General features: G+C 48.4%; 1 pseudogene; it reads left to right on the forward strand.

Annotated features, from left to right (window-relative positions):
- Positions 1–5950: 5950 nt before the first annotated feature.
- LOC146598653 (uncharacterized) lies at positions 5951–11488 on the forward strand (annotated as a pseudogene).
- Positions 11489–12085: the final 597 nt, after the last annotated feature.

The following is a 12085-nucleotide window of genomic DNA, read 5'->3' on the forward strand; positions in this document are numbered from 1 at the left end:
TCTATGTTAGGAGAATGTAATGTGAAAGTTTTTTCTCAGCAATGCCAGGGAAAAGCTTACCAAATTCCACTGTCTTTACCACACATCTAATGAGGAATAGAAAGACACCTGTTACTTTCCCTGTGATCTCCAGCTGTAACTATCACTGCTCTGGTTACACATGTAGTCAGTCTAATTACTTGCCAAACTCAGCATCAGAGAATACCATGTTGYTTTCCCAAGAAAAGTAAGTTATTGTATTTTCAAGGAATCTGTATTTTTCTCATTCTTTTCAGTGATAAAGAAACAATTTTCAAAAATCAAAGGAAGCTATTGGTTTATAAAACGGATGAACCATCCCAAAAGATACACATGTAAGAAGTATAGACCAAAACAATGTTATTGAACTCAGAAATACTTCTACTACCTTAAGTTCTTGCCATTTGGGAAATTGTGAAGGATTCCTAAGGTTTATACAGAATAGGATAATTTAAAAGTGCCATTTTAAGAAACCACCTGCTAGCAGCAAGAACTAAATCTGGAAATTAAAAATAGACAAGAAAGAAAAGGGAGAGAGAGAAGGACAGAAAGGAAGGGAGAAAGAGAGAGAAGTAGGGAGGAAAGGGAAGCAGGAAAGGAAGTAAGGCAAGAAAGGAAGGAAAGGAAAGAAGGAAGAAAGGAAGGGAGGGAGGGAGGAAGGGAGATATGAGAAAGYAGAAAGGGAGAAGGGACTGATGGAAAGAGAAAGAGAGAGAAAGAAGGATAGAGATAGAGACAGAAAGAGAGGAACGGAGAAGCCAAAATATCTTACTGAGAAATCATTGCCTTGTTTTACTGAAGTTTTCCTTGTAAGAACTTTTTGAAAGATATGTTTCCCTAAAATTTCAAAAAAATGTGCATTTCAATAGCTGTTTTAGGTAATTAGAGAAACAAAACAAAATAAAATTCTGAAAGCTGAGTAATCCTCTGYAGGCCATTACAAATGCAAACATTCCTACCATATGAATGACGTTAAATTTTCACAGGCAGCTCAGTGCTCTATAGGCAAAGTCATGGAACAACCAGAAGGCACAGAGACAGCAGTGAGACTTTTAATGCTATCTCAAACAATATTCCTGTATCCAAGTTAAGACATTACAGTCTAGAGGAGTGGACAACCACAGTTGTAAAAAACTGATTGGATATCAGGGTTGGGATGGTGGTTAATGGGGCATATTAAGCATGGAGGCCAATAACAAGTCAGATACCACAGGGGTCTGCCCTGGGACCTCTCTCATTTAAGACCTTTACCAGCAACTTGGAGGAGGTGACGAACTGCAATTTCATCAAGTCTGTAGATGACACCAAATTGTGAGAAAATTAGCTCTGAACATAAGTCTAGTTCTGAGATTTGTTTGAAAAGAGATATGAAATTTTAGTGTATGTTGTAGTTGAAATACGTAGTAGAGTAGTTAAAATATGCATTTTGCAGTAGGAAAACAGACTATTCTGTGAAGGAATCTGGGGTTGGAGGCTACGCAGTTCACTGAAAAGCATTGTAGAGTTGCTTGTTAGCACCTAAACAATACATTGCATACTAAACATCCTGAGTATATTGATTAAAAATTATGTCTCCTCTGATTGCTCACCCTCTGCACTCASCTTGCATTCTTGATAGTCATACCTTCATTTCATTAACAGAATACTGTTACTGGTAGCATTAGTTGACATCACTGGACTGAGCATCTAAGAAACATAAAGTGGAATAAAATCTAGGTTCTCTTTTGCTGTTACTGAAAATGTTGGCARATGTGCATCTGATGAGTGTACACATAGAGCAGAGCTCTTAAATAAAAGGGTACATTTTTTCTCCTTTGGTCATATTCCCAATAAGAAGCATATCTGGGTTTTTGGCAAAAAGCCCTGTAATGGATTAGTGGATTTCAGTCAGAAAAATAAGGGTCAATCCACAAGGCGCTGTGGATTACACCTTGACCATCCTTTCACTTCATTCATTTAAGATTTGTTTATTTTCTGAAAATTGATGAGCTAATAACTGATGACTAATTTGCTCCAAAACTGATGGAAGTCATGGAGTCTGGCATCACATTCCGCCACAAATCCAAACTCGATTCCAAACTGCACAATACTCATGCTGACAACTTGTTGACTCTAGCTTTGAAAACGCAGACCATCCACCTGTTAGTAATCTCACCTTTTGTTTCTTTGTTTGCCGAAGAGGATCTCATCTGTAGTGTAGAGACTTCAGTCCTGTGTGCTCATTTCCCAGCATCCCCATGGTCCACAGCTCTGCTCAAGCACACACCCAACCAGCCTTGGCATGTATGCTTCCTCCCCACAGGCAGTGAGTAATGGGGAAAGTACACAGATAGCGTGCACTCTGCAGGGATGCAGGCAGAGTGTTCACCTGCACCTAGAAGCCAGGAATTCCTGCTCTGACTCTGAGCCTGAAGCTTCCCGTTACTTTCCCTGCAGAAGATCAGATGAAACCATCACATCTGGAGCTCCCTCAGGGGTTGGCAATACATTGTGCCTGGCCTGTTCCTGGCTTACAGCAAACCCCAAGGAAGGAGCTGCCTGCAGAGATCATAGCACAGAGGGTGTTTGTCTGAAGGCCTTTTCTTGGCTTCTWGTCTGGAAAGTAGAGTCTGTGATGAACTCCTGGAGATGAAAGATGTGAGGAGACAACCTGACACAGAGTAAGGTGCTCTGAAACAGGAAAGCATGTATGAGAAGGAGACCTGACAGAGGGTCTGTCTGTATCCTTGTGCCATGATCCCAACCTTCCCTGCCACCAACATCCCTTGGAATCTGTGGCAGAAGTCAGCACACAGGTCCTGTTGGGAGAGGAGGTTCTTTCTCTACCTATTTCATGGTATGCCTGAACCTGATAAGAAGCTTCACAGCAATGGAACAAACTCAGACCTCTCAGGGGCCTTCAAGATCATGATTCTTGAAAAAAAATAACCTATTTAGGACAATGGTACGTTTGTTAGAGAGATACAGTATAACAATTAAAAAAAAACTCTTATCAAAGATTATAGGTGCAGAGAAGGTTATTGTCATATCCATGACGAGTACAACTACATGTGGACTTGACCAATTTCTCTTTGTGTGGCTTTCTCACTTTTTGCTTTTCCCTTTAACTGCCAGCTTCTACTTCCAGCTTAGCATAGAAGTCATGTATTCTTTATCTAAACTGATTCAGTTACACACCGGTGTCTTGAGGGAGTACATTTTAGGGAAATTCTCTTGAAACTGTTTTTCTTTCCTCACTAGCCTTTTCTGTCAGGAGGTAAGCTTTTCTGATTTCTGGTGTGACTGTCTCTGTTTCCTAAAGCTATTCACTCTCTTATTCCTGTCTTTCTCTCCTCCAAAATCATTCTGGATTAGGCCAGCTAAAATTTATGTATCTTCTCCTCAACCTACTGGCAAGGACTATTCAACTAGAAGTCTGAGTGGGACAGAGGCAAAGGCAGTGAACCAAAACCCAGTACTACATTCATACAGTCTACTCCTTCAAGGTGAGGCAATAAGATGGAGGTGTATTGAATATCCCTCATGTATTACAATCCAGAGCATCATTGTGGGGAAAAGGGAAGGTGTGTGCAAGTACGTTTCTATGGCTGTTAGCTTCATAGTACTGAGAGAGGCCTTCTCTGCATTTATTATTCTTGCAAAATTCTCTTCAGATCTGTATCTTATCACACTTTTCCTTTTAATCCTCCTCAGGCTCAGCAAGAGCTTCAAAGAACCAAGGACTGCAGCAACAGCCAAAAAACCCAAGATTCCCAGGGTGTCCCAGGGTCTGACTCCTATGAGCACTTTCTTCTACTCTCATTATTGAAATGCTCCTCTCAGAACATGTATAYCATCATTTCTGTGCTGCTAAGCAGACACAGGTCTCTCTGATGTGGACAGCATGTAGGGTACACCTCATTGAAGACATACAGATGCCAAAAGGGCAAAACTGCAAGTTACTTGATCATTTGGTAAAGCCAATCACAGGGAATGGGACATATATAAAAAAAAAAAAGAAAAAAAAAGAAAAAAAAAAGAAAAATATTCTTTCTCATTCCCAAACCTGGTAAAACACTTGTAACTCATCTATTCGAGCTTTGTCAGTCTCACCATGTCACTTAAGTCCAAAAGAAGACTATGTGAATACCATCACTAACTTGATTGCCATTGCTTATTTAGAGCAAGTTCATTGTTACCCCTGGAAACCTGTGATGAACTGAGGTAAAGACATAAATGAAAAAGTACACCTTCTCTATCTTACTCTCTAGAGATGAAAAAGCTCTCTTTGTATTTCCTTATATACCTATTTGAAAATGAAGCTATTTCTGGACACAATTTGTGTTCTTCATTGTAGAGAGATGCAGATGACAACAAACTGAGGCTGAAATATTTACAATTCATTTACATTTTAATGGAATTCTAGAACATTATCCTCCTGCTTCTTTGCCCAGGACGTGGCAGCTCTCTGCCTCTTCAGGGGAGCGGCAGACAAAGGCACGCAGCACGGCACTTGGGAGGTCACCTGCTGCCCCCGCGTGCCGGGAGCGGCCTGACTGCCCTCTGGGCTGCTCTCTCCTCACGGGCAGCCTTTCGTGCCCGCTCTCCACTGCTCTGCCCAGGGCCGGTCCCGGACGGAGATGGAGATCCTCTGCGGGCAGAGCCGGGGAAAGCGGACAGCCTGGGAGCACGCTTCCTCTGGTCCTGGGGGAAGGAAGGCACGTCCAAAGCGCTGGGCGAGGGGAAAGGCAAGGGAGGGAAGCAGCTGGCGGGCTTGTGCCGCCCGCCCAGAGCCGCCGTCGTGTCCCCGAAAGCTGGCCAGGCGGAGGAGGGTGCCRATACTTGGCTGGCGCTGGCAGCAGGCGGGACAGCGCTGCGTGGGGCAGTGCTGGTGTGGGGCAAGGGCCGCAAGGCGAGCAGGGCGCCCACCACGGGGGCTGTCTGCGTGGAGACAGCAGCGGGAGGGGGCAAGGGAGAGGCTGGGCAGCTGGGGCRGGCCTTGGCCAGGGCCCGGGTGGCCGCGGGAGCCGTCAGCRGCGGGACGGTGGAGCTCCAGAGGTGTCGGGCAGGCGTCCGGGGCCCCAGCGTCGGCGGGCACAGCCCTGGTCCTGGCCATGGCCCTGGCCCTGGTCCCAGCACTGGCRGAAAGGGACTGGCACCCCCGAGCGCTGCGGGCCCCGCCCGGCTGTGCCGCTGCGCGGCCGGCGCCAGGCCGCGAGCACCACTTACGGGCTGTCCTGCGGAGGGGCTCCACGGGCTCGCGGGCTGCCGGCCACTGCCACCACTGAGCCTGTCGGGGCAAAGGGAAGAGCGGATGAGGGGCAGCCGYGGGGCGCTGCGTGCCGGGGCCGGGCGAGGGGBGCCGGCGGTGCCTACCTGCTGGTCCCTGGTGTCCCGGGTCTCCACCAGGAAGATGGGCTGCACCAAGCCGCCGCGGACGCTGCCCTCCAGGCGCCGGATGTGCCGTGGGTGCGGGGTGTTGAGCACYTCCAGCTTGCTGGCGGGCRGCTGCGGCTGCGGCTCTGGCGCCCTGGGGAAGGTGCTGGGAGCGGGCTCCCGGTGGAAGACCCGCGCAAAGGTGTCGGGGCTGCAGGAGAAGAGAGCGTGGCCGCACGGCCCGTGCCGCGCCGCCCCGTGCCGGGGGGGCCGAGGCGGCGGCCCCCGCCCGCGATCTGCCCCGGGGTTCTGCTCGCTGCCAGGAGCCCCCAGAACCCCCCACCCACCCGCTGGCACCCGCGCGAGCGGCCCAAGCCGCGGCAGCACCTACTAGTGCTCGGGAGCCGCCTTCCTCTTGTGCTGCAGGCCCCGCTCGAGGCCTTGGTGGCAGCGCGGCCGGGCCGCGGCCGGGCGCCCGGGGGGCGGCCGCGGCACGTGCCCCACATGGCCTTGCTGCACGGCGGGCAGAGCCGTGCTGGCGGTTGCCACCGTCRCGSCTGGCCTCCTGATGTGCGCCATGCTGCGCAAGCGCTGGCCAGGAGATGCCGAGTGCTGTCCGGGCGTGGGCGGGAGCGGGGTGAGCAGCCCCAGGCCTTGTGAGGTGTCCGGGGCGGGGGGCTGCTGGGGGACGCGTGGGAGGAGGCGGGTGCCRAGCGCCCGTGGTGCCTGGGCCCCGCGCGGGAGGTGCTGGCAGAGCCTCGTGGGCAGCAGAGGCTGGGGCTGGCCACCGGCTAGAGTATCCACAGCTGGCCTGGCGCAGCTGGCTGCCAAACGCGGAGGTCCCCCCAGCACCYGGCCACCGCTGACACGTTCGGAGCCGGGCCAAGGGCGCTCTTTGCTCTGCCCGTCCRCTGCCCTYTGGAGCTCCCTGTGCAGAGCCCCCTTGCCAGAAGGGTGCAGTCCCCAYGGGGCCTTRGGAGATCATTGAGCACAAGCGCCCTGCTTCGGCAAGGTGCCCTGCAGCCCCTGGCCAAGGACTCTTCCCAGAAGGAGTCTGAAGAGCACCCTCGTTGCCAGCTCCACCGCCTCTCGCATCAGTCAGCCTCCGAGTGAAAAGCTCTTCCCTTCCATTSRCAGGGAGCCTCCTGGCTTTCCGTGGGTGCCCCTYGCCTCTTGTGGTGCCCCTGGGCAGCCCGCTCCAGAGCGTGGCTGCCTCTTCTTTCCAGCCTCCCTTCACACGCTTGTACGCATGGCTACAAGGCGCCCTCCGGCTCCTCTGCGGCAGCCTGCGCACTCCCAGCACTCCCAGCCTTGCCTCAGGTTGAGGTCACAAGCATAACATGTTTTATGGTTGTATTTCCTTCTACAGAACTGACAGTAGCCCCCACATACGAATAACTCAGACTACTTTAAGTTTCAGGTTAAATGATGCAGTGCAGATTTTTTGCGAGCGTTACACTTGTTGTCATCCAAGCATGCAGTCATCATGAGGAAACGGAGTCCCTGTATGGCTAAGCAGTTTTCAGGATACAGCTCACCTGAAAGGTGTTAATCTTCCAGCAGCTGCAATGCAATGGAGTCAAAGCCAGGCCTTCCTGCCACACTGCACGGTGTCCCAGGAGACTTCTCTAGAGCCATTTGGGACTTGCAGCCATGGGCTCAGAGCTGTTTGAAAGAGACAAGCATGAAGAGACACTAAAAGGATTTAATTTTAAAGGAGATCATTGTGTATTTTCCCAAATGGTCTCACTTTCCAAAAACAAAGGGTTGCACTTCTTCAGGATCTTTTTCGCAGCAGGCACATACAAAAGTTGTGTAGTGGGAAAAGAAAAGCTCAGCAACTTGTCCAAGCATAGGAGGAAAGAACTTTACCTTCTCCACCTCCTTACTCATAGCTATTATTTCCGGGTTTTTTGTGCAGTGGATGAAAACATTGCTCTGTTCATGGTATTACACTGCCTCATAAAAGAGCTTCATTACACTGAGAGGAAGAAATCCAGCACAAGGAGACAAACCCTATCTAGTAATGATCACCAGTGAGCATCAGCATCCTCTATTGTACTGTAGATTAAGATTTGAATTCTTACAGATCAGGTCTGCACTTAATATGAATCAGTTAGTCTTCTGACTTGGGCTACTCTCTCTGGCAATTCAATGTGCAAAGTGGGACTGAGCAGATTAAACAAGAAAATGCGCTTAWAAATTAGCAGAATTCATACAGTATTAGTGCACCCTTAGTATTGTGTTGATGTTATAAGCAGTCCCTGATGATGCCGTGAACATAAACCAATTCTTTCCCTGGTTTGATATTTGATTTTTTGTAAATGGAGCTTACCAGAACTTACTCAGAACTATTACAGTGAAGTTTCTGACTTTTGAATAGATTGATACACCCATTTCTCTGTAAAATAACTACAGACTGAAAATTTATGAGTTCATAAGCCCTCCCAAATTGGAGTTTCTCTGTTAGCCTAAGGGTATAACAAAAGGAGGATAAGTACCAACATGCAGTCTGCCTGGTTTGAAAACAGTATTATCTGGCTGCACTTGACCTTTGGAAGAACATTGCTGAATGGGTGCCAGGAAGAACTGTCTGTGCCRGTCCACGGGTATATGGTCACCACAGCTGCACACAAGAACGTGACCTATCAGCTGGAGTTACACCGGCTCACGCCCTAGTTCTGTAAATTAGCAGGTCTCCAGTTTAACATTGATGCAGAAACACCTGCAAACTTGGACCAGCATAGCGCACCATTGCATAAAGCCTAACATAAACATGGAAATAGCCTCATCTAGCACATCTGAAGTAGTTAAAACACCCTGAGAAAGGCAGTCTCACCCTTTTACAGAGAGTTTGCTGGATGACTGTGACAATCCTCTAGTGTTGCACAGGAAGCCGATGGAAGAGCTGGAAACAGAGCTCGTGTGTCCCAACTCCTAGAATAGCCCCTTCAGCAAAATCTATTTCTCCTCATTTCTTCAGCATAAACAGTCCAAAACTACAAGGTAAGCGTGAAGGTGTTTCTGAAAGAAGCATAGGCAGGTGGGCTGGTTGTGTTCCTACAAGCACAAAGCTCCATGGAAATATTTYAACTTCTTCCACAGGATTTGGTTGGGGGTGAGAGAGGGCCATGGAGCCATCTAAATTATGTTGCATTAAATGCTCCAACTCACAAGGAATGTGCTAAGTAGACCTCAAATCTGGCAAAACTCGAATCAACTGGCAAAAGCAAACAGAAAAGAAAATCTGAACAAGATCGCCACTGACTTCACAGGTTAAAATCAGAATGAAAAATAGTATTTTATCTAATTCGAATACTTTTAAATTCAGTATTAAGCAAATAAAAATGACATTAGTACCTCTATGTGTTGTTTCAATAAGATTATTCTCTTTTGCAGACTGCAAAAGTCTGCCTATGTCTTCTCTACACCCTCCCTTCATACATATATATATATACATGTACACTGGCGAGTCTCCTCCTCCCCAGGCTAAAAACTCCCATTCTCTGTTTTACAATATTTAACTCTTAAAAGTTCATTCTGATCTTTGATTTCCTTGGAAAAAGTATTACAGAGGAAAATACAAATATACCGTACATTTTGAAGTATAAACCAAAACACATTCCTTTTCAGGCTACTTCTCTAAGAGGCAGCATAAGTCATGGGAAGGTTATGTGGTCAAAGCTCATTTCCACAAGCATAGAGGAGGACTGAGGTACAAGGCAAGGTGGGTGGATCCAAACTGCCTACTTGAAGGAGTGCAAGCAGCAGGGGATTTGGGAGGTCACCTTCTGCTCCCAGCTGCTGAGTGCAGGGCCCAAAGCAGCAGGTCACTGTGGGCTCTGTCCTCTCAGCTTGGCACCCCAAGGTCTGGACAAAGATGCCAGCAGCTGTTCTCAGAGACTCGTTGCCTGGCTGTGCCATGGACCTTGATAGCAAAGGTCACCCTTCATTCAAGCATTTTGCCCTTCTGCTGCTTCCAGCCATTGCTCTCCTCTGCCAAGTGGCAGCTGCCAAAGACAGCCTGGCCTAACTGTCTGTCCCCGGTTCCTTTCAGGTGTTAACCACAGCCACAAGCCGCTCACTGCTTCTTCCCACTGCACCCAGGCTCTTCTCAGATGCTGTATCCCAGGAGCTTTGCGGTGGTGCAGAGAGCAGAGGGAAGAGGCAAGAGAGTGAGAGGCAGCAGAGCCTGGCCTGGCTGTGGCAGCAGAGAGTGTGGCTGCAGAGCATTGGTGATGCGTCCTCTGGTCCTGGGGTAAAAAGGCATGTCCAAAGTGCTGAGCAAGGAGAAAGGCAAGGGATGGAACTGTGAACATGGCAGACCCCTTTACGGTCCCTTTGCAGGCCCTTTGTCATGGACATAATGAGGTATGCCTTAAACAAACTGTTTTTGCAAATCCACAGAACTGGGAAGTGGCAGAAAATGGCAAGTCTTGGGTAGGCATGGCAGTGCTGCCTTCTGTGTTGACCTCCCCATTCTGACTAGAGATTGAGGGCATGTGCATGCAGAGAGTTCATACCACAGTCACAGCAATAGAGGTGACAGGTCAACCACCAAGACCCTCTACACCCCACAGACCCATTTCAAGAACTTTCTGAATGACATGGTGGGCATGCTCAACAAATTCCACCCATTTCAAGAATCTCCTGATGAAACTCTGCCTGATGGGAGGTCTGTGGAGTACAAGAAACTAGTAAAGGCATAGGATAAGGCAGGTAGGTGGCGGCCCACCATCCAGGAACCTCGAGTCAGGGACAATGCAGGAGAAGACATTTCTGGAACATTAGGGTGGTGATCTCTGTCTCTTTCTTCCCTATCATCTTTTGATCTCTTCATTTCTTTTTTCATTTTCTCTTCTTCAACCTTACCCAACTCATTGATAACATATGGTAGAGAAAGTTCTGTTTTGTTTGTGTAGTCAATAAAAAGGTTTAAGTTGATTTATCAGTCACTTGCTGTTGACTTATTTGTCTTCAAGGTATCAAAAAACCTGGTGCTATGTGTTTTGTGACACAGGGTTGGAGATTTGTATGGTGACATTTTTAATTGGCATGACAGGCTGGATACTCCATTTTAGGATAGAAGCAACTGCCTTAGGAAACTGGGATACCTGTATAGTTTTCCCCAGGGGTGAAAGAGTTTGCTCCCATAGTGAGAGAACCTTTTGCCCTCAGAGGGCTGAGGGAAAGAGAAATTGGAGTGTCACAATTCTCGTCCCACTCTGCTGGGAACGACCTGAGCTCAGCAAAATTGGTACAACCCACAAGCTCTGATGGATGCCATAACCCTCTTGACTAAAGAGCAAAACTTCAAATGTGGTAAAGGGAAGGCTATAGTATGTGCTGTGTTAGGGGCAGCCCTCACAGCTGCCCAGCAGGAGAAGTAAGCTACTCAGCAAGTGGAAAAGAAGGTGGTTTAATCCCTGCATGGCCTTGTAAAAGCAATGCAGGAAGAACTAAAGACTGAGATCAAAAGTCTCAGGAAACAGCAAGAGAGCGGGAGTACAAGAAGTGATTAGAAGTGTCCTTGGAGAGGGTGCAGAGAAGTGAACAGGAGGCTCTTTCCAGGTCATAGATAATTTGGAGTAAATGGTATGGTAGTATTTTGGAAGGGGAAAATAAATTGTCCAAGTCATGTGCCTTATGGTATCCCATAGAAGAATCAGAGCACATGAGTGAAAAATATTCTAAAGAGAAGGGGGAGGTAGTGTTGAGACCCCTAATAAAAACAGGTAATACATAGTAGAGAAGATGTAGAACCAGAAACTATAATCCATACAGTTCCCTGCTCCTCTACAGAGTTAGTCAAAATTCAGCAGAAGCTTTCTAGGGGAGTATGTTTGGAGAGTCGCCAACCAGCAGAGATCGTATAATATTGTCAGAGGAAGAAGCTCAGGGATACTGGGGACCTGTGCTAATAACAGTGGACAATCCTAAGGACCCTTGGTCCCCAACCCAAAGGGCAGCATATTGGGCAGGAGGATTAGACTACTTAGAGAGGGGAGACCCAGTCAGCATTGATACACCTAACATTGACCAGCTGACTGAAAGTATTCAGAAAGTGGCTTGCCTCCAATTGATGTATCACAGGCAAGTAGTCCCTAGGAGATGATCTCCAATGTTTATGGTAGTGGCCTATGCCTAATGGAGCCTGCTTGTTCATGAAGATAGGAAAGAGTCTTGGCCCCGGGGACACCAGATGCAACTGGTCTCTCACCTCTTGGCCTTTGTGCTGCTGATCACGGCCCTGTGAGCCTGGCAGGGCAGCCCCTTTGCAGRCCACCGGAGTGCCCACTGACAGAGCCGCTGCTTCCTCTGCTTGCCTAGCTGGCTCTTTGGGAAGATGCTGCTGTTCAAAGGCTCAGTGGACAACAGGCACTGCTCTGCCTTCCTCCCGCAGCCCAGTCAACACATGGTAGCAGGCTGTCCCTCCCCTCCTTTCCATGGGAATACATTTCCACTGCAGTTGGCAGTTGGGGCTCTGGAGCTATAGGGTTTCCAAGAAGGTCCTCTCCATCTCTTTTTCACCTGCTCAGATGCCATGCAGGCTGCCTCTTGGCTTTCTTTTGGTTTAGAGAACTTTCAAACAGACTTGGTATCCACACATCTATGTGCTCTGATGGGATCTACCCATGAGTGGTGCGGGAGCTGGCAGATGTTGTTGCCAGGCTGCTCTCCATTGTCTTTGAAAGCTCGTGGAAAGCTGGAG

This window comes from Rhea americana, unplaced genomic scaffold (assembly GCF_003343005.1).
Source record: "Rhea americana isolate MKP2758 unplaced genomic scaffold, rheAme1 scaffold_158, whole genome shotgun sequence".
In the NCBI taxonomy this organism is placed as follows: domain Eukaryota; kingdom Metazoa; phylum Chordata; class Aves; order Rheiformes; family Rheidae; genus Rhea; species Rhea americana.